At 36.9% G+C, this 22,481-nt stretch overlaps 1 protein-coding gene and 1 long non-coding RNA gene across 2 annotated transcripts in view; one reads left to right on the top strand and one right to left on the bottom strand.

Annotated features, from left to right (window-relative positions):
- The window catches only part of LOC133531232 (uncharacterized), a 452,362-nt gene extending 438,297 nt beyond the window's left edge, over nucleotides 1-14,065 (top strand). The window contains exon 2 of the long non-coding RNA XR_009801507.1: nucleotides 13,946-14,065. This is a non-coding gene — a long non-coding RNA (uncharacterized LOC133531232). The remainder of the gene's footprint in view (nucleotides 1-13,945) is intronic.
- Nucleotides 1-22,481, bottom strand: part of LOC133531231 (E3 ubiquitin-protein ligase CBL-B-B) — a 177,777-nt gene that overhangs the window by 72,955 nt on the left and 82,341 nt on the right. The gene's annotated exons all lie outside the window — the stretch shown is intronic.

The raw sequence follows: 22,481 nt of genomic DNA, 5'->3' as shown, positions 1-22,481 counted from the left end.
AATTGAAATACAGATTATATATTGTTTGTCCGGAGGATTCAAATAGCAAAGGGAGCCATGGCTTGGTTAGACAAGATCTGGAAAGATCAAGGTATATTAAAACAGACGAAAGTTAGACTTGTGCGTTCTCTGGTGTTTCCAATCTTTCTCTATGGTTGTGAGACATGGACTAAACGAGCAGATTTGATCAAGCGTATAAACGCGTTTGAGATGTGGTTTTACGGCCGGCTTTTACGGATACCTTGGACAGCTATGCGTACTAATAAGTCCATATTGGAACAGCTACGCATAAAACGCCGGTTGGCAACAATATGCCATGACCTGATTCTCATATACTTCGGACATCTCTCACGCCGTTCCCCGGATAGCCTAGAGAGAGTTATTATGACGGGCAAAGTTGAATGGTGTGCTCAAATCACTGCATCTATGCAATTAAAACTGCACGAGGCCATGGGCTTGGCGAGGAATAGAAGCCTATGGAGGAATCTGGTCTTCAACAGAAGGACATGATGTCACGATCCTCAGCATTGAGGGACCGACTGAAGAAGAATATTGTTTGTGGAGCCAAAATAGCGTGTCATCCATTTTGCTCTCTTCGTTATGCTAGATATTATTGCAGTTAAATTTGTAGACAAATTGGCTAGCAAATGGACACCACAGGTTAACAGCGGACGACTTCGATGCATTCTGCAACGACTGGCGGAAGGATGACCATCACCACCAAACAGTGATGAATGGCGGAAGAAAGGGGAGGCTTTCTCCCAGCAGTGAGACACAAAATAGGTTATATAAAAACAAGGTACAATAAAGTAAAGCCATGACAAAAAAGGTCTCACAAATATTAATAATACGCTCACCACCTATTTCGTTACGAGTTATTAAAATACAGGAAATAAATAAAATTCAAGCAATAAAATTATGGATGCATAAGGAACTCTCATAAAGGAGTTCAACATAATACGACGCCCATCTAAAACCCGCAAGACATCATAAAAGGGGTTGAGCTTACGCGAAAAATAGGGGAACACGGTAAAACGCGTATTCTGTACAATTCACGGATGGTTCCAAGGTGACAAATTTATCGGCAGCAATCCCCTAGGGAGGAGGGGGTAAATAAGTTCTTTCTTCCGTCGACTAATTTGTCCCAGGCGTCCTTTGTTTACGTGGCAGATTTATATTTGAGGTTGCGTGCTGAATAGAATTAATTTTATAAAAGTGAAATAAAACAAAACTGTACTTTTGTAATCATAAAAAGCGATTTCGAGTCTCACATCTTAATTTAAAAAAACTCCAATATCGTTAGCAGGAGGATTTGTTAGGTGGGAGTTTTCATTATTGTACTCAATAAGCGTGAGTTGTTAAGAAAAGTTAATCACTGTCAGTTTTGTGACGATAATTAAGCATTAAATTTCAATAAAACCTTGGTTTTGGTGTTTCTTTTGATAAACTGTAATATTACAGAGTAAAAAAAAGGAACAAAGTTTATTCCCAAAAAGATTTCCGGCTTAATTTGTCGTCATAAAACTGACAGTGATTAACTTTTCTTAATAACTGAAAATCCCAGGCTACAAAAATTACACCCGGGACACTTTCAATGTATCCAGGTCCAATTCAGAAGAATAATAATAATAAAAATACTTTATTGTGCACTACAAAGAACATGTTACAAACAAAAAAAGGACATAAGTGAGTAGAATCTGTGAGTTTGTAGATAATGTTATTCAAAACTATCAGATATGTCATTAAACCACAAAAGTTTTAAGCCAGAGGACGAAAACATCTAGAATAAATGTATATTTCGTAATGTACATTTTCACAGTTGGCTCCATGACAGTAAATATTTGCGGGATCGTTTCAGTATTAAATTTTCTTTTATTTCCATGCATTTTTCCATCTAAGTATGTAACTACATATCGCTCATCATCCATAGAAGAAATATATGCTTTATTTTTATTTCTGAAGGTCGATTAACTAAGATTGTCCCCAGATATTCGCTAAAGTTTTAACGAGAACGAGATGAGGTTTACGGGGTAATCCGTCTTGGAAATTGTTACTCCTTATTTATTATTCTTCTCAATCAACGTTGAGTTTAATGGTGCTCGTTTTTTACCTGTACCGAGTTATTGAACAATGTTAGATAAGATTTGTTTGTTTATTCAGCTGGTGTTTTTTTTAGTGTTGGGCAATTTAATTTTATTAGCTTTTATTAATTTTGCAATGTCCGTACGGATAATTTTTCACTTGTTGGCATCGGGTCTATAAGCGCAAACCATTTTGTACGGTTGTTCGTAATAAAAAATAAATATTTTAATGAGTAGTTGTGGTTGTACAAATGACCAGAGTTCATTTAAATTTGTAACAAATATTTGCATTACTAAAATTATTTCTTCATTTACTACATGAATCCTTCCTTTACTTTATTTTAAGTTAAAGTCAAGAAAGATGATGAATTCTACAAATTTTGGTACCAATCTTCAATCCACCATAAAATATTTATAACTCTCGTCTAATCATTCCCACACGTATTTTTTCGCTAACACGCTTAAAATTTCAAATACAGGAAAGCCTTTACCAAAAGGCAAATATGATGAGAGCAAAATTGAAGACACAGAAGGAAAACCAACGAACGTTCCCTTTTGTCGGAAACGAAAGGCTAATTGTAAATGAGACTATAGGGACTTAGGGACCTTGGCTGTGATAGGGAAAATTGGATACATGTTAAATCGCATCGCAGTACTGGGATTTATCTGAAGATGGGCTTGGGAGTTTATTTTTTTTATACACTATCGAACAATTCTCTTTTTTTAGTGTTCATCCAGTTGCATCGGCAGTTGCTACTGTATCGGAGTTCTAAAACCGCACAGTAAGAATTCAGTATCTACTCTGTACGTCCGGGTCATCTAGAGTCCGCTTTGCAACTCATTCTCCTCTACTACGCACGGTCTTTGGCATCCACTTTAAAGCATTGAGATTCATGTATATCATCCCTAGCAACGTTCAGCCAGCACCTTTAGGACTTTCCCCTGCTACCGGGCCCACGAATTTATATGTTACCGGTTTTCACAACTGACTTTCGTACATATGCATGTCCGGCTGTACTCTTCATGTCGCATTTCTAATCGGATTCGCGAGAAATTTTCTGAGATACCGGCCTAGCTAAGGTGACAATCGCTATCGATTGCTACGACAACGAAACGCTTCGTCTCCCTATCACTCTTCCATATTAGTGCGACAGTGACAGTTTTTTTTTTGTTTTATTATTATTTAACAAAAAAATACAATATTTTAAGTATCTTAATCTAATTTTTCGCCAAACTGTGAAACAGTTTGTTGGCGGTGCGCTCTAAAATAATCTTAAACTAAATAGGTACACTAAAAATTGAGTAATACGTTAAGTAGAAGTAATGAGCATAGTAACATACCTATAATCTAGTGAGATTTGACGTGCCATTTCACAACACAAGATAGATATGATAGCTGTTCATTAAGGACGAATTATTATAATATTTTAGCGGCACAAACACTTTGTTGACAACCGAAAATAAGTAAGAAAGTATTAGGTAACTAGGTTAAGTTTTCATATTTGTGTAGTAAAATCTGTTTAAATTTTGATTTCAAACTACCTATGTTTAATTTAGGTGTTTCAAGTAGAAGAACCCTCTTCTACTAAAAAAATAAAAAATTAAAAAAAAAAATTAAAATTTATAATGAGTACCCACTCATTATAAATTTTGGGGATCAAATATTCTTTTGTTCTTCGACCATAATAGTTTTTTGCTGACGGTTGTGTCAATCTTATGATCTTAGCAGACCTAGTGTCACGCTTACTTATTCTTGGTATTTTACACTCATCATTGTAGTAACTATCAAATTGCTTGTTGGCGGAACCCTAACTATAGATTTCTCTATAAAGAGGGAATGTATAAACACACCCCTGCTATCAATAACTATGTTAGGCAGTTTATTTCTAGACTACTCTCGTGTCGGAGGAACGAGCTAAATTATTCATAATACGGAGGAATCCACGTAAAGGAAAGATGTGACTCGCATTATTTTTGCAGTAACCCGTAAAAAAAGGTTAGACCCGGAGAATGTATGACCTGTGACCCTGTGAGAGATCTAGTTTATAAAAATGTTTATCTACAAACATATCATAAACCCTCTATGATGCCTTCAAAATCCGTAAATAATGGCCAACATTACGATAAACTGTTTTGTTACAACAAATTTCTTATCTTTGATAATGGTCAAGTCAAATGGCGTTCTAAAAGTTTTAATTATCTGTCGAAAGATGGCAGTAAATTTACGTCGCTACAAAGTTTATACACCTCTATTTCAAATTCGATATTTTTTTTTTGCTTGTATTTCTCATATAGGACTGCCAAAAGAGGAGCCTTGAAAATACTACGATATGTAGAGATCGTATAAATACACAGTTCTATCCAGCTGCTGTAGGTATAGCAAAAATAAAAATAGCCATAACCGAATACAGAACCTCCTTTCTATGAAATTGAAATCGGTTAAGAAACCGACCATCCTATAGTCCTACTAGATCACAAACAGGCATTAATGTAATGATTTTTCGTAATTAACGGTGCCGATGTAAATGTTGTCGCGAAAAGCGATCAACTTTCAAGTTTCTTGCGGCATTATTGACACGCCATTGTGCCATTTGTGTCAAACGTCAAACTTCTCCAACTTTGAAGTTGGAGCTTGCAGAGTAAATATTTAAATTCCCGATTTGAATTTTGCTAATATTTTGTAGGTTTGGAAGCAAAAGGGAGCTTATGGAGTGGATGGGGGCTTTCAGGAAAACCCTTTCAGGTGTACCCTTTTTTTCGAAAAACTGACAACTCTTGGGTTATTTCGACATTTTCGACTAAGAATCACGAGAATTGTTGATTGAAATAAAAGAGTGCCCCCAGTCTTTCTTACAAATTTAGGGTCTTACGTTTTGTGACGATCCATACGAAATGTATGTAAAAATGAAAATGCAAAACTGACAGTTGTTTTCCAATTTTTTTTCCTTTTTAATTCGATAGACCTCGTGATTCTAAGTATAAATGATTCAAAAGATGATGGTTTTTAAATGACCAAAAAAAACTGTATAAACTTCAAATGAAAATGCTTTTGATAATAAACTGTTTATTAGAATAACTACAATAAATCAGTTTATTATTTATTATTTTTTTCTGTAGGAGTGATAGGCAGCTTCGTCCTAGTGCATTCAGTGGCAGGTTTTTGCGGACCTGTTTTTCACATTTGCCTGCATCAGCCGATCAAGTCCTGCTGGAGTTGTTAAAACTTTTTGCCTGATTTATCCTCCCCTTTTAAAACACTCTTGATTTGAGCCCATAATAGTCGAGAGAACGGCACTGCAGGACGTTTGGAAAATGTATATAAAAATGAAAATGCAAAACTGACAATTGTTTTCCAATTTTTTTTTCCTTTTTCATTCGATAGACCTCGTGATTTTAAGTACAAATAATTGAAAAGATGATGGTTTTTAAATAACCAAAAAAAACTGTATAAACTTCAAATGAAAATGCTTTTGAAAATAAACTGTTTATTTGAATAACTACAAAAGCTACTTATTTATAATTTAAATAATGATCAGTTTTTTAATTATTATTTTTTCTGTAGAAGTGATAGGCAGCTTCGTCCTAGTGCATTCAGTGGCAGGTTTTTGCGGACCTGTTTTTCACATTTGCCTGCATCAGCCGATCAAGTCCTGCTGGAGTTGTTAAAACTTTTTGCCTGATTTATCCTCCCCTTTTAAAACACTCTTGATTTGAGCCCATAATAGTCGAGAGAACGGCACTGCAGGACGTTTGGTGCTCCTACTCTGCTCTTCGTCAATTATAAATTGCGATTTTTTGTATGTACGACGGAAATTGTATGATTTTCAACATCTCTCTCTCTCTCTTCACTGGCTCAGTGACCCAAACAGGATCTTGGCCTCTGACACAAGAGAGCGCCACTCTGCCCTATCCTGCGCCACTTCACGCCAGTTGGGTATTCCGACATGATGATTTTCAACATAGCCTAGAATTAAATAACGCAAATTTTCGATTGCTTTAGCTATTCTAACCTTCGTACAAAGTATTAAACTGACTTTCGTCGTAATTCGTTGCACTTTAGCTGCATATGTATCCCAGGTTTAACGATTTCTATAATAGGCATGCTTGGATTTTGCAAATTCTATTAGCAATCTTTCTGACGGGGTAGGGTCACTTGTTCCTAAGAGGTCTGCCGTTTCGAGGCCTCTATTCAAGAGACAACATTGGTTATTTCTTATGAAATGCAGGATACTTCGAGGTAAGTGTTTCGAAGTCAAGCAAGTAGGATGTTGCAAATTTTCTTGCTATTTGGAAAATACTAATTTTCAGTGTTTTTTTTTTATATGCGTCGGTGGCAAACAATCATACAGCCCGCCTGATGGTAAGCAGTCTCCGTAGCCTATGTACGCCTACATGCGCGTTGCCGACCCTAACACTCCGCACCCTCGTTGATCTCTTTTATTTATACCGGTATAACGTCGCACAGCGTAAAACGAGAAATATTATTGGAATATACAATACAATAATAAGACTATATCGCGGTAGGAAAGCCGTAGTCATCTTGCTTAGAAACAAAAACACAGCCGTTTGAAAGTTACAGTTTTTTTTTCGGTACAGACCTTAGTACACTTTTTACTAAAAATGCCCGGCTACGCGGATGAGGTGTTCAAAATAAGGTGCTTACAATAGACTTTTTCCATTTCTGCATGACCCAGTTGCATCCGTGTCGGAGAAGCAATAAAACAACGTCAGCCGGACTTAATTAAAACCCCATCGAAAGTGTCAAGTGGTTTTTTTTTATACTACGTCGGTGGCAAACAAGCATACGGCCCGCCTGATGGTAAGCAGTCTCCGTAGCCTATGTACGCCTGCAACTCCAGAGGAGTTACATGCGCGTTGCCGACCCTAAACCCGCCACCCCCCTCGTTGAGCTCTGGCAACCTTACTTACCGGCAGGAACACAACACTATGAGTAGGGTCTAGTGTTATTTGGCTGCGGTTTTCTGTAAGGTGGAGGTACTTCCCCAGTTGGGCTCTGCTCTAGATCTGGAATGACATCCACTGGCTGTGCCCTACCACACAAAGTAAGATGAAATTCACAATGCCCATACCTCTCTTTTGGACGTAGTTTAAGGACGTACCCGGGTTTACTGTGAAATTAATTATATTGGTGGTTTTGAGCATCCATACGCTTCATATGTGCTTTATTGTGGTATAATTTGCTTAATACAAAATTAATTTAGTATGGGTGTTGGCGGTATAGGCGTTATCAACGGATAACAGGCCAATTACAGTATTATTTATTATTAAATCTCATTCCAATATGATACTGATCTCGTAGTGATCTGATACTGATCTGTCAGTGTCAAAAGTGACGTCTTTGGTTAAAGGTTGACATAATGCGCAATTCAGCAGGAGATTGGAACCATCTCATATTGGAATGGTGTCAGATCCATGTTAGATCAGTCTCACATTATACCTATTGTTGGAAATGGCCTGTAAATCTCGTACATTAACTCAATCGGCGGGCTTTTTCTTCTAAGAGTTTTTCCATTTTTTATTTATACTTTTGCTGTAGGTACTCCAAAGGCGCAAAATTGCACTAGTACAGTCAACTGCAATAATATGTTACTCTTCGGAGGCCGCAAATTTTGATGATTAATGATGATTTGATTTTGACGAACGGTCTGGCCTAGTGGATAGTGACCCTGCCTATGAAGCTGGTGGTCCCGGATTCAAATCCTGGTAAGAGCATATATTTGTGTGATGAACACGGATATTTGTTTCTGAGTCATGGGTGTTTTCAACGTATTTGAGAATTTATAATTAGTCGATTTGTGTAATAATATTCCGTAATATTAAAAAAGAAAAAAAGTTACACGCTCGTATGACTCTACAAATGAGATCGTGTCAGATATTGTTCCGGCCTTCATTGTGTAACATATTATTGCAGGTAAATGTACCAATACCCCTCCTTTTGCTTTGCTGTGGTCAGGTAAACAGTTAACACACTAAAATAGTATAAGTATTATATACACCTACACATAGGGAACTCTCAATACTCGAGAAGTTCTCAAGCATTTCGACGCCAAATTAATGAGGATAGATCTCCTATCTTTCGCCCATTGAATCCTTTCACAAATCGAAATTGAAAGGCTTCACGAATGAAAGGAAATTTATGTATGTCTCCACGTGTGTATTAGTGATGGGGTAAACATCGAGTCGAGAGTCGAGCCGAGTCGGGTCGAGACTGAATGTAAAGAACGGAAAGAGAATGTGCTTAAGACGAAAAGGGACAACCGCTTCTCCATACGTATGTAGTCCTTATTTTTCTCCCTGGATAGTCTGGATATTAACATTATAGAAAATATTTTTACGCATGTCGATATATACTAAGTACTACAGCTATTTTTTAATTAAAATAAGAGAAACTTAATAATGGAATTTGTTCTTATAATATCAAAATATGAATAAAAAGTAAAAGGAATGGACAGAGATCTAAGGTTAATATGCAAAACAACGTGTATAAATATTTGATGATCTTTCCGGCCGATTTCGACCATGGCGACCACTTCGACTCCTAGTTAGCTCGGCGCTCATGCGCCCGAAGATGGCTGACATAGCCGATCTTCGAGGTGAACCCCCGCGCACATTGAGGGCACGTAAGGACACCAGCTATGTAGTGAAATAAATATTTACATAATGTATAATATCCTGGAAGGAGAGGACTGCATTTGTATGGAAAAGCAGTCGTCAACTTTTCGCTTAAAATACAGTCTTTTGATACTCGTAAGAAGAGAGGTTTAAAATTAAAGTGGGAACATCGCAATTGTTTTGTGTTCTAGATTAGAAATCATTTGCAAAAACAAGTCGTCTTGAAAGTCTTGAAACATGGTAGTATTTACTATTCTTCTAAAGGATCTGTCGCTACAGAAGACTAACGTTTCAAACAAATTTAAAGAACTTCAGGTTTAAACTGTTTCTATATCAGTCTTAAAGTATTTTCACAAAAAAGACTCGATCGTACCAACACTATTGTGTGTACTCTTACAATTGATTGATTGAAGATTTTAACAGCAATTACTTCGTACAACAAATATGTACCTAACTTAAGTCTAAAGGGTAAGGTCCACAATTGTTCACATTAACGATAATATAACAGAGATGTGACCTTTTGTGAGAATCACGACTTGCGAGTTGCGGGAAGTTTGTTACTGTTTAAAATGAGTTTCGAAATGATCGCCGCTGTCGCTAGGATACTTTGGCAAGTTGATACTTTGACGGGGGACTTTGGAGTATGAGGTAAAAAGGTATTGAGTGCTGTGGTACGGTCACGTCTGAAAATATAGATACGGACAAAGTGCCAAAAATATGTATTCATTACCGTAATATATGGGCCATAAGGTCGTGTATACATATATTTGGCACTTCGATCGTGTCGATGTTTTCAGACGTGACTGAACATGAGATGTATACAAAATAGACTGTGATGGGAAATAAATTATCCGTGATAATCATATTTGGGTATTTAAAAACTATAAAATAACCTTAAGATTAAAAAAATAACTATTTATATTTTCCTTTTTTTTTGTATATCGATGTAAAAATCAGAGTCTAAATCTAGCACATACAGTGTGTATTTTTGATATAACCTCAAACTTGAACTAGACGTAGGTTTTAGTACTATAAAGCAATTCTGAAAGTTTTTTTTAGTTTAGTCTTCACTACCAGAACATAATTAATTTTTAAATTGTATAATCACTTGTGACAGTTGTGACGTCGCGTCAATAATGAGACGTTTTGAGTTATAAATAACAAAGTAGTGCGTTGCTTGCTGAATTATTTTATTTGAAATAAAAGTCGTCCATTTCTTATCCCTCTCGCACATGAGAGGAGGCCTGTGCCCAGCAGTGGGACGTATATAGGCTGAATTATTATTATTATATTTCTTATAAAACCTATCACGAAAGTGTGTTAATTACAGCCTAAACTAACTGCCCTTTGATTATGTGTTCGTATCAAAAACACACGCTGTATATGCTCAGTAAAAAGATTTACCCCCTTATTCATAAACGTCTACTAAAGTTACGAAGCCGCTAATAATCGTTTGTCCCTTTCCATCATACCAATACGTCGGAAAGGGACAAACGATTATTAGAGGCATCGTAACTTTAGTAGACGTTTATGAATAAGGGGGTCAATTTGTGACCCATTTCGTACCTTGACACGGTGACAATAGTATGAGGTCTCTAGCGACATTCATGTTGTTTGGTCACCGTGACAAGGTACAAATAATAATAAAATAATAATTCAGCCTATATACGTCCCACTGCTGGGCACAGGCCTCCTCTCATGTGCGAAAGGGCTCGGGCTATAGTCCCCACGCTAGCTGCGGATTGGAGACTTCACATACACCTTTGAATTTCTTCGCAGATGTATGTAGGTTTCCTCACGATGTTTTCCTTTACCGAAAAACTAGTGGTAAATATCAAATGATACAAGATACACAATGGGTCACAAATTATATCTTTTGACTGTACTTATTTTTAATTTGACTTATATGCCCCTCGCTTTGCTAACATTTGCGGAGTTCTCTTAGATAAAGTGGATTGATGTATGCTAATTTAAATTTATTGCACATATAAAGAAAATGTACAAATGGCGGACTTAATGACACAAGGTATTCTCTATCGGTCAATTATCGGGTCAAACAGCGACATTTAATCTAAGTTGCAGGAAAGATTCAATTTCAAGATTTTTTACTTACTTACTCCGTTGGATCAGCGACCCAAAATGAGACTTGGCCTCCGACACAAGACAGCGCCACTTTTCTCGGTCCTGTGCGACCTCTCGCCAATTGTCGACTCGAAGCTCGCGCAGATCCGCCTCCACCATGTCGCTCCAGCGATACCTAGGGCGTCCGATAGGACGTCCTCCTGCTAGGCGACCCAGGTACGCTCTTTTTACGTTCCGATCTTCATTCATTCTCTCAAGGAAGATTTTTTACTACTAAATACTATTATAGTTTTAACATGTATCGTGTTCTGATTAAGAGGAATTTTGAAGAAATAATTTTTACCGCGAAAAAAAAATATGTTTTCTACAGGGCAGGTCGTTCAACCCTCCATACAAAATCCAAAAAAAATCGCATAAAAAAATTGTCTACTACTTTTTTCCCATTTTTGTTACACCTTGTAGAAGGTTATAACTGTTATAAGAACAATCAGACATTTATTTTATCAGGTCAAAACTCTAATTCAACTTATACCCCGCATAATTATTATATGAAATGAAAGTACTGTTGTACGTACAATATGAGTTCATAATTACTTCTCCACATAACAAAAGGCTCAGCCTGAATATTATTATAATAACAAGGAAAATCCAATCTTTATTTAAATTACGGTTCATACGGGAATAAAATAATTTCGCTTAATTTTGTGAGGCGCTATAACTTTTGTGAGGAGTAGGTACGTAGTGTTGAACATATACTGTATGTACTTAATTGCATGATTTCTATACTAATCTAAATTTTTTTTTTTTTAATGCATGTTAATTGCGCCGCCTCGCAGGCTTCACGTGGCGCGTTGGCAGTGCGCGACCCGCTGTAACTAAAAGTTCATGCAAACAGATATTTCTTCTGTAGGGTTATCTAAAAGGACGTGTGTGCACATGGCATTGACAAGCTCGAGCAGTGTCTGAATAACGTCGCAAACCAGGTGTCACAGTACTTCCGGAGCAATGGACTGGTTCTTAACATCAATAAAACCCATTTTCTTCATTTCTATCTCGGAGGTGGAGCCCCAAGAAACCTTGGAGTGTTTGTGGATGGTGCTCCAGTTAGTCAGGTTCAGACTACCACATTCCTGGGTTTTGAACTTGATAGAGGGCTGCAGTGGGAATCGCACACAGGCAAAGTCTGTAACAAGCTAGCCAGCGCTTGCTTTGCCCTGCGCCGTCTAGCGAGAGTGCGGTGCCCAAAAATTTAGTACGGTCATGCTATTTCGCCACTGTACACACACGCTCCTACAATACGGCGCAGAGCTGTGGGGCCGCGCTGCCGAATGGGAGCGTGTCTTTCGCATGCAAAAGAGAGCTGTCCGAGCCATTGTGCAGGTTGGTCAAAGCACCTCCGCAAGGCCTTACTTTAAAGATCTTCGGATACTTACTCTGCCCTCCCTCGTGATTTTCCAAGTGGCTGCATACGTGCGATGTCACCTTGACGAATACTCAAGTGGAGCGGATATCCATGGGCGAAACCTTCGAAACGCCAGAAAGCTTGTGGGCGTCAAGCATAAATTGGCAAAATCCGCAAAAATTACTCATGTAATGGGACCGGCAGTTTACAACCGTCTGCCACCACAAGTCACAGAAGCGCCGTCACTAGCCAGTTTAAAATCAAGACTCAAACTGTGGCTTATCGAGCACACTTTCTACAATTTTGCAGATTTTATTAGTTAAGTAATTACCTAATGTAAGTAATTACCTAGACGACCAGTTTGGCCTAGTGGGTAGTGACCCTGCCTACGAAGCCGATGGTCCCGGGTTCAAATCCTGGTAAGGGCATTTATTCTTGTGATGAGCATGGATATTTGTTCCTGAGTCATGAGTGTTTTCTATGTATTTAAGTATTTATAAATATTTATACTCGTATATTATATATATCGTTGTCTAAGTACCCCATAGATATAAGAAGTAAGGAGATTTATAACGACGCATAATTTCAACGAGTCTCGCTGTCTCCAACTGTCCCCCACCACATCATTACAAAACGTGGCCAGACAACCAACTCACGCGCTGTGATTGGCCAAACCGCGCGGTGTAGGAGTCTAGAGCGGCGGCACTAGAGTGAGGACAATTCGATAGAGCTATCGATATTTTACATGTTCTGAACATGACCTTAGAGTTTTGACATTTTTGTTTTAAGTAATAATTGCCATAGACTTAATTTATATTCCTTTAAATTTTTGACCTTATTTACGAGCTAAGAATTTTAAGGTACCTGTAAGGTATATTAGTTGATCCATAAGTTCTCTCACAAAGGTTTTTACTGATAAAATGTAATACAAAGCTTTTAATAAAATAAAAAAAACATGTACCATGATGCGAAAGCTTGTTTATGCTTAACTAATCAAATTGGTTTAAATTTTAGTCATTATTTGATGTAATGTTTGTTTAAATTGTTTACTTTGGGATTGTCGTTAGACGTGAGCGCTTAATTAAAAAAAAGTTTTACTTTATTATAGCATATTTCGTCACCAATTAAAAGCAATTCCAGCATGTTACATAGAGTTATGAAGAACTGCGAAAGCAAGTTATAGTAAATTATATTGTAAGTATAATGCACCATTAAATAAGATTTTAACTCATATGTACGAATAATAAGGAAAGAGTCATAATTATCAGTAAAAATCTTTCTGATAGAACTTCTGGATCGACTAAGTATACAATATGCTATTATTTTAAACATATTTATATTCTATCGTTATATGTATAAATGAGGCGAAGTGTAACTGGAAACATTTTTCTTGAAAATGATCCAAACAAATAACACTTTTCTCGCTCGTAAACCAGTTAGGGCCCTCTACTTGTAGCATCTATCCATTTTTCTTTAATATTGGAATTTTTCGGGAAACTGAAAAAAATTGCAATCATAAATATATTTGATTATACCTTGTGCAGTTATTCGAATCGTTGCTAAGAACCTGAATAAAATATACTTATTGGTATAAACTGTAATGTTATAAATCGGATCCCTTTGTTTGACATAATTATTGAAAGTCATAATGTAATGATAGTCATATTATCATTAGTCATAACTCTGAAACCGTTACCTTTTCAGGAATTTCCTTAGATTATCCTATAGATAGGTTAGGTTAGGTTAGGTTTGTTTTATGGCAATCCTGAAAAGTTACGCGTTTCTGAGAAAAACCAAATTATGACTAACGAAAATGCGGACAAACAATACATTATGACTTAAAACTTTATGGGAAACAATAGAGACCCGTTATAAATAAATTGTACTTTATTAAATCAGTTTATTTTTTGGCTTACCTATTCGATTTTTAATCCAAATTAATAAGTATCAAATTAAATATTAGGTGCATATAAAATAATTGTAAAATTTTACTTGAAAAATAATTACTTTCATACACACTATATCCAAACATTTTTATCGATAACGCTCAAAGATCAATTATATGCACGAGCACCACTCTACTTCGCGGCGTCAATGAAGGGAGCGGTTGGCGGTCGTACCAAGAAACAATAATGCCCCTGTGAATATCGTTAGCGGTTTAATGCATTGCGCCGTTGCTAGGGACACTACAAATAGTTTTCCATGCCAAAGCGTCAATGTAGGATGCATAGACAAATTGCCACGCGTTTGTATGACAACATGGTCTGACTCAGAAAAATCATATGTCACTGGATTTATTTGTTAAAATGTATGGTTTTATTGACTAATACGTGAAAAAAAATGTGGTATGTAACTCCATGATCCTTATAGTTTTTGGATGCACTCCTATTTCGACACAAAATAACGCTATAATTCGGCATTTCAATAAAATTGACGCGCACATTGTTCAATGACAGCTAATTTGCTACTGTCTTACGGCGGGCCGGAATGGCCACGATGTGGCCATGTCGCGGCGACACGCGCCACGCCTCCGTCAGCCATCTAGTACTTTCTATGATCTGAGAAGTACCCTCAACACAAGCCTTATAGAGCTTATTGCGGGATTTAGTCAATTTGTGTAATAATGTCCTATAATATTTATATTTATATTTATTTATTTATAATATTTAATGTAACTGTAGGTATAATTATTTCTATTTAACATTGTATTTATTATGCTAATTTTAATTTTACTGTAAATAAGTGACATGTAATATGAATTATTATAAATATACGAATATGAATATGAATATATGCTAACAGGCCGATATATCGTCAACAGTTAAAACAAAATAATTGGGACACAGTCACAGATAACGCCGGAAATGTGCGAAAATGTGATAAAAAACGCTATCAAAACAGTTCACCTGTGCCACACAGCTAGAGGTGGCATGCAGCAGAGGTGGAATTTGGCACATATTATTTTCCATTTGTAATTGCCAACCCTAAATAATATTTATTTATACCACGTCGGTGGCAAACAAGCATACGGCCCGCCTGATGATAAGCAATCAATGTAGCCTATGGACGCCTGTAACTCCAGAGGTGTCCCATCGGGAAAACCTCGGCAGGGAGCTCATTCCACAGCCAGAGCGGCCGCGGGAGGAAATTCCTCTTAAACCGCACAGTGCGCGACCATTTAGGCTCCAGGGTTATGAGGATGAACACCCTGCCGACGGCGAGCGGTGCGATGATAGAACAAATGTTTAAGGAAAATACTTAATATTGTTCCTATTTCATACAGTAAAATTTAAAAAAATAAAGTGTGTCACCTATGGTCTTCGAAGCTGGCCTAGGCCGAATGAGTACTACAAAAATACACCTTAACTTCAATTTATTATCAAAACAAAATTTGCATAAAAACTTCAAAGATTCTTCCCTTTCAAAAACCCTTTCAGACAGATAAATAGAATTACATTTAAAGTGAATATCTTCTAATAATAAAAAAATCTGGTTTTACCGAACCCACTTGCAAAACAGAGGACATCACAATCCTACATAAATGAATAAAAAAACACTTGGGGCGTCATGCGCGGGACTTATCTGTAGTATAAGAAGTTTCCTTGAAAAATCCATCCTTTTGTATTCATACTCGTACATACAAAGTTTCCAAGTAACCACATTGGAATAACTTCAAAAACCGGTAATTTAGAAAATCACTAGTATCTAATTCACCAGAAGCACTTTATACTTTGGCACTTCGCTACCTACTGCAATGCTTACCAAGGCATTTTGCTTACCATTGCTAGAGCAGAAAGTGCTTCTAGTTTAGTAGATACGTATTTCTTTTACCCCAACACATTCCGACCGCCGATCTATATTATTTTTTTACTTATTTAATAAACTCAAGTACTGGACCGCTGAAGAAACTAATTGCTGAGCCCTGGACTAGGTACAAAGAAGTTAAAGTGGTCACACTCTTTGTTGTCTATCTCTTTCGCACTCATAAAGTTTTCCTAACAATATCTACAGTGCTAGCTTTAAATCTATGAAAGTAAGCGCGAGACACTACGATTTCAATTTAATTTTATATAATTTCATTTTGACGCTTGGAGAGACTTTTTACCTCCAAATCTTATTAGTATTAGTACTCTGACATTGGGGACTTTATACATCTCCAAATTTAATGTATTGTTAACAATAGAGACATCTCTGTTATATTGTAGTAATTATTTATTTGAAGATTATTATTTATTTTAAGGAGTACCAACAGCTACAAAAACATTATGCAGATTTAGGTAACAATACAAAGCTAATTACAGGTACAGATAGAAAATGGAATAAACACATGTTCGACAGAACCATATTATTGTATTGTCATCAGAACTACATACAGCTGCCAATTTTCATGACGCTACGATCTTAGGAAGATGGTTAAATTAGTTACCTTAGATTCCATTACATAGTTAGTTACATACAGGTCGACCTAATAAAAGCGTGTTAAAAAACCTAAAAACCTGTGTTAAATGTGTATTTTTAACAACGGATGGACGAACTGACGGACGGAATGTGTAATTTGCTACGGAACGACTATGAAATACTTTTTTAAGTTAGCCTTAATTAAATGAGCATAGTTAACCTTCATTCTCAATAGAGCTCAACGAGTTGCAGGCGTACATAGGCTACGGAAACTGCTTACCATCAGGCGGGCCGTATGCTTGTTTGCCGCAGACGTAGTATTAAAAAAAAGATCCAGTCTATAGGTAGATCAAAAATGCATCTAATGACATGTTTTTCTTAGATCTAAAATTCTCGTCATTTAGGGCGCATGCACACTGGCGATTTGAAAAAAGCGAGGTGAGCGCGCAGCGACTTCGCCCCGAGCTCGCAACGTGTTCGCCGCTTCCAAATCGCTCGCAAATCGCCAGTGTGCGCAAAATAGTGATGATACATTTGCGTGCTGAATTATTTTTGAAAGGAAAACAAATGTCGTATTTTTCAATAAATCATATGTACTTAAGTTAATTAACTAGGGGCTATACTAACTACTACTTCAGGTGGAATATGTGGTCGTGTCAAAAATACACTCTCGTGTAAAATTGTGTGATGATACGGAAGTAAAAAGGCATAAGTCTTAATAAAGCTATTTAAAAATAAAAGCATCATAATTATTTTTGAAGGGAAAACAAATGTCGTATTTTTCAATAAATCATATATACTTAATTAATTAGGAGCTATACTAACTACATTCACGTGGAATATGTGGTCGTGTCAAAAATACACTCTCGTGTAAAATTGTGTGATGATACGGAAGTCAAAAGGCATAAGTCTTAATAAAGCTATTTAAAAATAAAAGCATCATAATTATTTTTGAAGGGAAAACAAATGTCGTATTTTTCAATAAATCATAGGTACTTAAGTTAATTAACTAGGGGCTATACTAACTACTACTTCAGGTGGAATATGTGGTCGTGTCAAAAATACACTCTCATGTAAAATTGTGTGATGATACGGAAGTAAAAAGGCATAAGTCTTAATAAAGCTATTTAAAAATAAAAGCATCATAATTATTTTTGAAGGGAAAACAAATGTCGTATTTTTCAATAAATCATAGGTACTTAAGTTAATTAACTAGGGGCTATACTAACTACTACTTCAGGCGGAATATGTGGTCGTGTCAAAAATACACTCTCATGTAAAATTGTGTGATGATACGGAAGTAAAAAGGCATAAGTCTTAATAAAGCTATTTAAAAATAAAAGCATCATAATTATTTTTGAAGGGAAAACAAATGTCGTATTTTTCAATAAATCATAGGTACTTAAGTTAATTAACTAGGGGCTATACTAACTACTACTTCAGGTGGAATATGTGGTCGTGTCAAAAATACACTCTCATGTAAAATTGTGTGATGATACGGAAGTAAAAAGGCATAAGTCTTAATAAAGCTATTTAAAAATAAAAGCATCATAATTATTTTTGAAGGGAAAACAAATGTCGTATTTTTCAATAAATCATAGGTACTTAAGTTAATTAACTAGGGGCTATACTAACTACTACTTCAGGTGGAATATGTGGTCGTGTCAAAAATACACTCTCATGTAAAATTGTGTGATGATACGGAAGTAAAAAGGCATAAGTCTTAATAAAGCTATTTAAAAATAAAAGCATCATAATTATTTTTGAAGGGAAAACAAATGTCGTATTTTTCAATAAATCATAGGTACTTAAGTTAATTAACTAGGGGCTATACTAACTACTACTTCAGGTGGAATATGTGGTCGTGTCAAAAATACACTATCGTGTAAAATTGTATGATGATACGGAAGTAAAAAGGCGTAAGTCCTAATAAAGCTATTTAAAAATAAAAGCGTCATAATTCCGTTGAGTCACTCACTCAAAATACTGATTTTACACGAACACGTGAGTAAAATAGCCCATTATGGTGTAACAAGTGTTGGCGAACTAAACACATAAAAAAATGTTACAACCACGCTAACATTACGACAACGTATCCTACGCGTAACCTACGCTCTATGACTAACGGCCCAATTCGAACAATTCTTATAAGATGTCACAGGGATACGATACCGATGTGACTCAAAAGTGACGTTTTTGGTTGAAGAGTCAGTTTCGAAAGTGACAGATCGGTACCGTATCGCTGTCACATCTTATAAGCATTGTTCGAATTGGGCCGTAAGACGTGACAAAGCAGAGGGATTTAAAATGTTTACGATCAACACTTCGACCCACGCTACACAACGGTACATCACGTATTTGTAAGATTTTTACGATTCATTGTGATTCAGTTTTTTGGACTAATCTAGAGCTAAATTACTCAATATTCTGCAGGAGTAGGGTAAAGGCGGAAACAGTGGCTGAGTTCCAACAGTGGCTCAGTCGCCCAAATATCGCCTCTCTCGTGTTGAAATTAGGTTAAGTAAGCAACTGTACTGCACCGTACCCGACTTCTTTCTACCGAGCCACTGTTCCCTCCTTGACCCTATATCCCTTAAAGTGTTCAGGGTGCCTAGGCAATATAACATTCGAACATCGACAAACGCCAAATTTTGTTTTTTTTTTTTTTATATCGGAGCGACTAGATGCTCACTAATATCTGATCTGAACACGCCTCTATTGTCAAAGGCGCTAGAGTGCGTGTTCAGATATTTGTGAGCATTTTGGGCGCTCCGATATATCTGATGGCAACTGTACGAAAAGTCACGTGAATACATATTTATGTTTCAATTGGCGTTTTCTATCACCGTTGTCATCTTGGATAGGCCCCCAGGCACGGGCATCAAACTTAAAAAATCTATGGACTATGTGATATTTTGCCATTTTATTTATACTACGTCGGTGGCAAACAAGCATACGGCCCGCCTGATGGTAAGCAGTCTCCGTAGCCTATGGACGCCTGCAACTCCATAGGAGTTACATTCGCGTTGCCGACCTTAACACTCCGCACCCTCGATGAGCTCTGGCAACCTTATTCACCGGCAGGAACATAACACTATAAGTGGAGTCTAGTGTTTTTTGTCTGCTGTTTTCTGTAAGGTCGAGGTACTTCCCCAGTTGGACTCTGCTCTACATCTGAAAGTGATTCCTTTAGACGCATAAAACCACAAACGCGAAATACCAATCCCAGGTTTTTTGGTATTTTGCGGACTTCTAAAAAATATTACGCAAAACGCCAACTACGCATAATACCACAAACGCGAAATACCAACCTGACGTGTTGTGGTGTTTGGCGATTTTATTTATTACGCAATATACCAAACACTTACAATACCACAAACGCGAAATACCAACGCACAACCCACAAGCTATCTGACGTCGAAGTGAAGTTCTTATTTCATGTGACTTTGAATGTCAAAGCTATAACTATAAATAGTTTTAATACATAAGATTTCGAACCTATGGTTTCCAAAACGGCCGACTTATTTTGAAACTGTAGTCTACAGACGGCAAGGCGGACATGCATCTAGTTGGTATTTCGCGTATCGTGTTAGTTGGCATTTCGCGTACTGTGATAGGTGGTATTCCGCATACATGGTATTTAGCGTGATTTGTGTTTTGCGTAATTTCATGTTGGCGTTATGCGTAGTTGGTGTTTTGCGTAGTTGGTGTTTCGCTTAAGTGTTTTTTTGCGTAGAGTTGGTAATTCGCGTTTGCGGTTTTATGCGTCTAAAGGGTTTTCCTTCCTTTCAATCCAGAAATCCCACGAGAATGAAAATATCCGAATCGGAATCCAAAAAATCTTATAATTGAAAATTCTGTTGGCAAGACTAGAAAATCAGTAAAATTCTGTTAGTCATCGTTAAAACCTTCGTTTTTACAGCCGTATATAACACATTCTTACATATTTACAAGTATTTATAATAATAGGCAAACTACCAACAACATGCAGAGTTCTAAACGTCAAATTTCTATGAGATCATGACATTTAACACTTGCACCGTCTGAGTTATCAAAATCGCTGCCAACTTAGCTTGGTCTGACTCTACTTCATTTTTTAATAATAAATCAAAAGCTTCACTACTTACTAGTTTTAATATAAATCTTAAAACGTGCTAAATCGAGTTGTTTACGCTAAACGTAGTTTTAGCAAGTTTGACTTTATACTTTAGTTTCACAACGTCCTATATGGTTTATATACTGCATTGAGATAGAACTTTGTCACCGGGACCAAGTTGTTTTCGTCCATGAATGTTATTCCGATCATGTAGGTAGATAGTTAAAATCCCCGGAAACCAGTATAAGTAGAGATTTAACCTTTTAACCGCCGTACCGTCCGTAGTCTACGGAGACTGCTTACGATCAGGCGGGCCGTATGCTTGTTTGCCACCGACGTAGTATAATAGAAGACATACAATATCCAGCTCATTTCACCGCAGTCTGATGACAAAACTTGACGTGAAACATTCTAAGCGGTTAAAAGGTTAATAAGAACTTGATACTTGAATCTAATTTAAAATAACTAATTTAAAATCACGAAAATTTGCACACTTTGAAGTCAACCTATTTAATTTTTCAAGTATTTTTGTATCTGTAATAAGTACTTAAAGAAACCCTCGTTCGAAGGTAATGAAAGTAAATATTTTGAGCCTCTTCTAGAAAAGACTCAAAATCAATTCAGAAGTGAGAATAAATACATAATAATAAATATCACAAAAATAAATGCCTTAGCGGGATTCGAACCCGGGACCATCGGCTTCATAGGCAGGGTCACTACCCACTAGGCCAGACTGGTCGTCAAGAATGAAGTTAAAATAACTTAAGTACAACAAGTAACACACTAAGACTCACAGTAGACACTAGGGCCGTGGTGGGCTCCAAGCGCCAAGTTACTATTTAAGGAAATGAGTAAAAGGCTCATAGATTCTACCGGTGACCAGAGAGCTGGCAGCTTTCTCTCGCAGCGCATAAGTATTGCCATTCAGCGAGGGAATGCTGCCAGCATCTTTGGCACAATGCCGCGGGGACCTTATTTAGATATATTTTAATTTAGATTAGTTTTTACCATTTTGTTTTATTATGTGTTGTATGTTTACCAATATATGACTTAGTACAAGTAACAACTTTTATACCTAAGTGCATTCTAAAATCAGGCTTAGTTAGATCAAAAAATTTTTGATTCTTATTTATCAGAGTATTCTAACCTTTTGACCGCTTAGAATTTTTTATCTTATTTATCAGACTACAGTGAAATGAGCTGGATATTGTACGCCTTATATATCAGACCACGGCGGTTAAAAGGTAGCCGTAGTTAACCGCCGGGTTAAAAGGTTAAAGTACATTAAAACAGTACCATTTTCTATCATACCAGAGACGCCGACACATAGTTGAAACTGCCGTTTTGGCGAAAGAAACAAGACAACGAAAAGACTTTAGACCCAGTTATAGATAGTAAGAATTTCACTGGTCTGCTTAGCTGAGCATTAGGAATATGGTGTGCGACGTTGAACAAACATTTGAGGTAAGCCTTTTTCCGAGTCACGGAGCACGCCTCGGGTGCGATAAATACTTTGTTCATATGCGGATGTCATTCGAGATCTAGAGCTGAGCCCAACTGGGGAAGTACCTCCACCTTACAGAAAACCGCAGCCAAATAACACTAGACCCTACTCATAGTGTTGTGTTCCTGCCGGTAAGGTTGTCAGAGCTCAACGAGGTGGTTTAGGGTCGGCAACGCGCATATAACTCCTCTGGAGTTGCAGGCGTACATAAGCTACGGAGGCTGCTTACTATCAGGCGGGCCGTATGCTTGTTTGCCACCGACGTAGTATAAAAAAAATCATGCA

The sequence above is a fragment of the Cydia pomonella genome, chromosome 24 (genome assembly GCF_033807575.1).
Source record: "Cydia pomonella isolate Wapato2018A chromosome 24, ilCydPomo1, whole genome shotgun sequence".
NCBI lineage: Eukaryota > Metazoa > Arthropoda > Insecta > Lepidoptera > Tortricidae > Cydia > Cydia pomonella.
The sequence above is the reverse complement of the archived record's forward strand: the minus strand, read 5'-3'. Positions and strand labels throughout refer to the sequence as shown.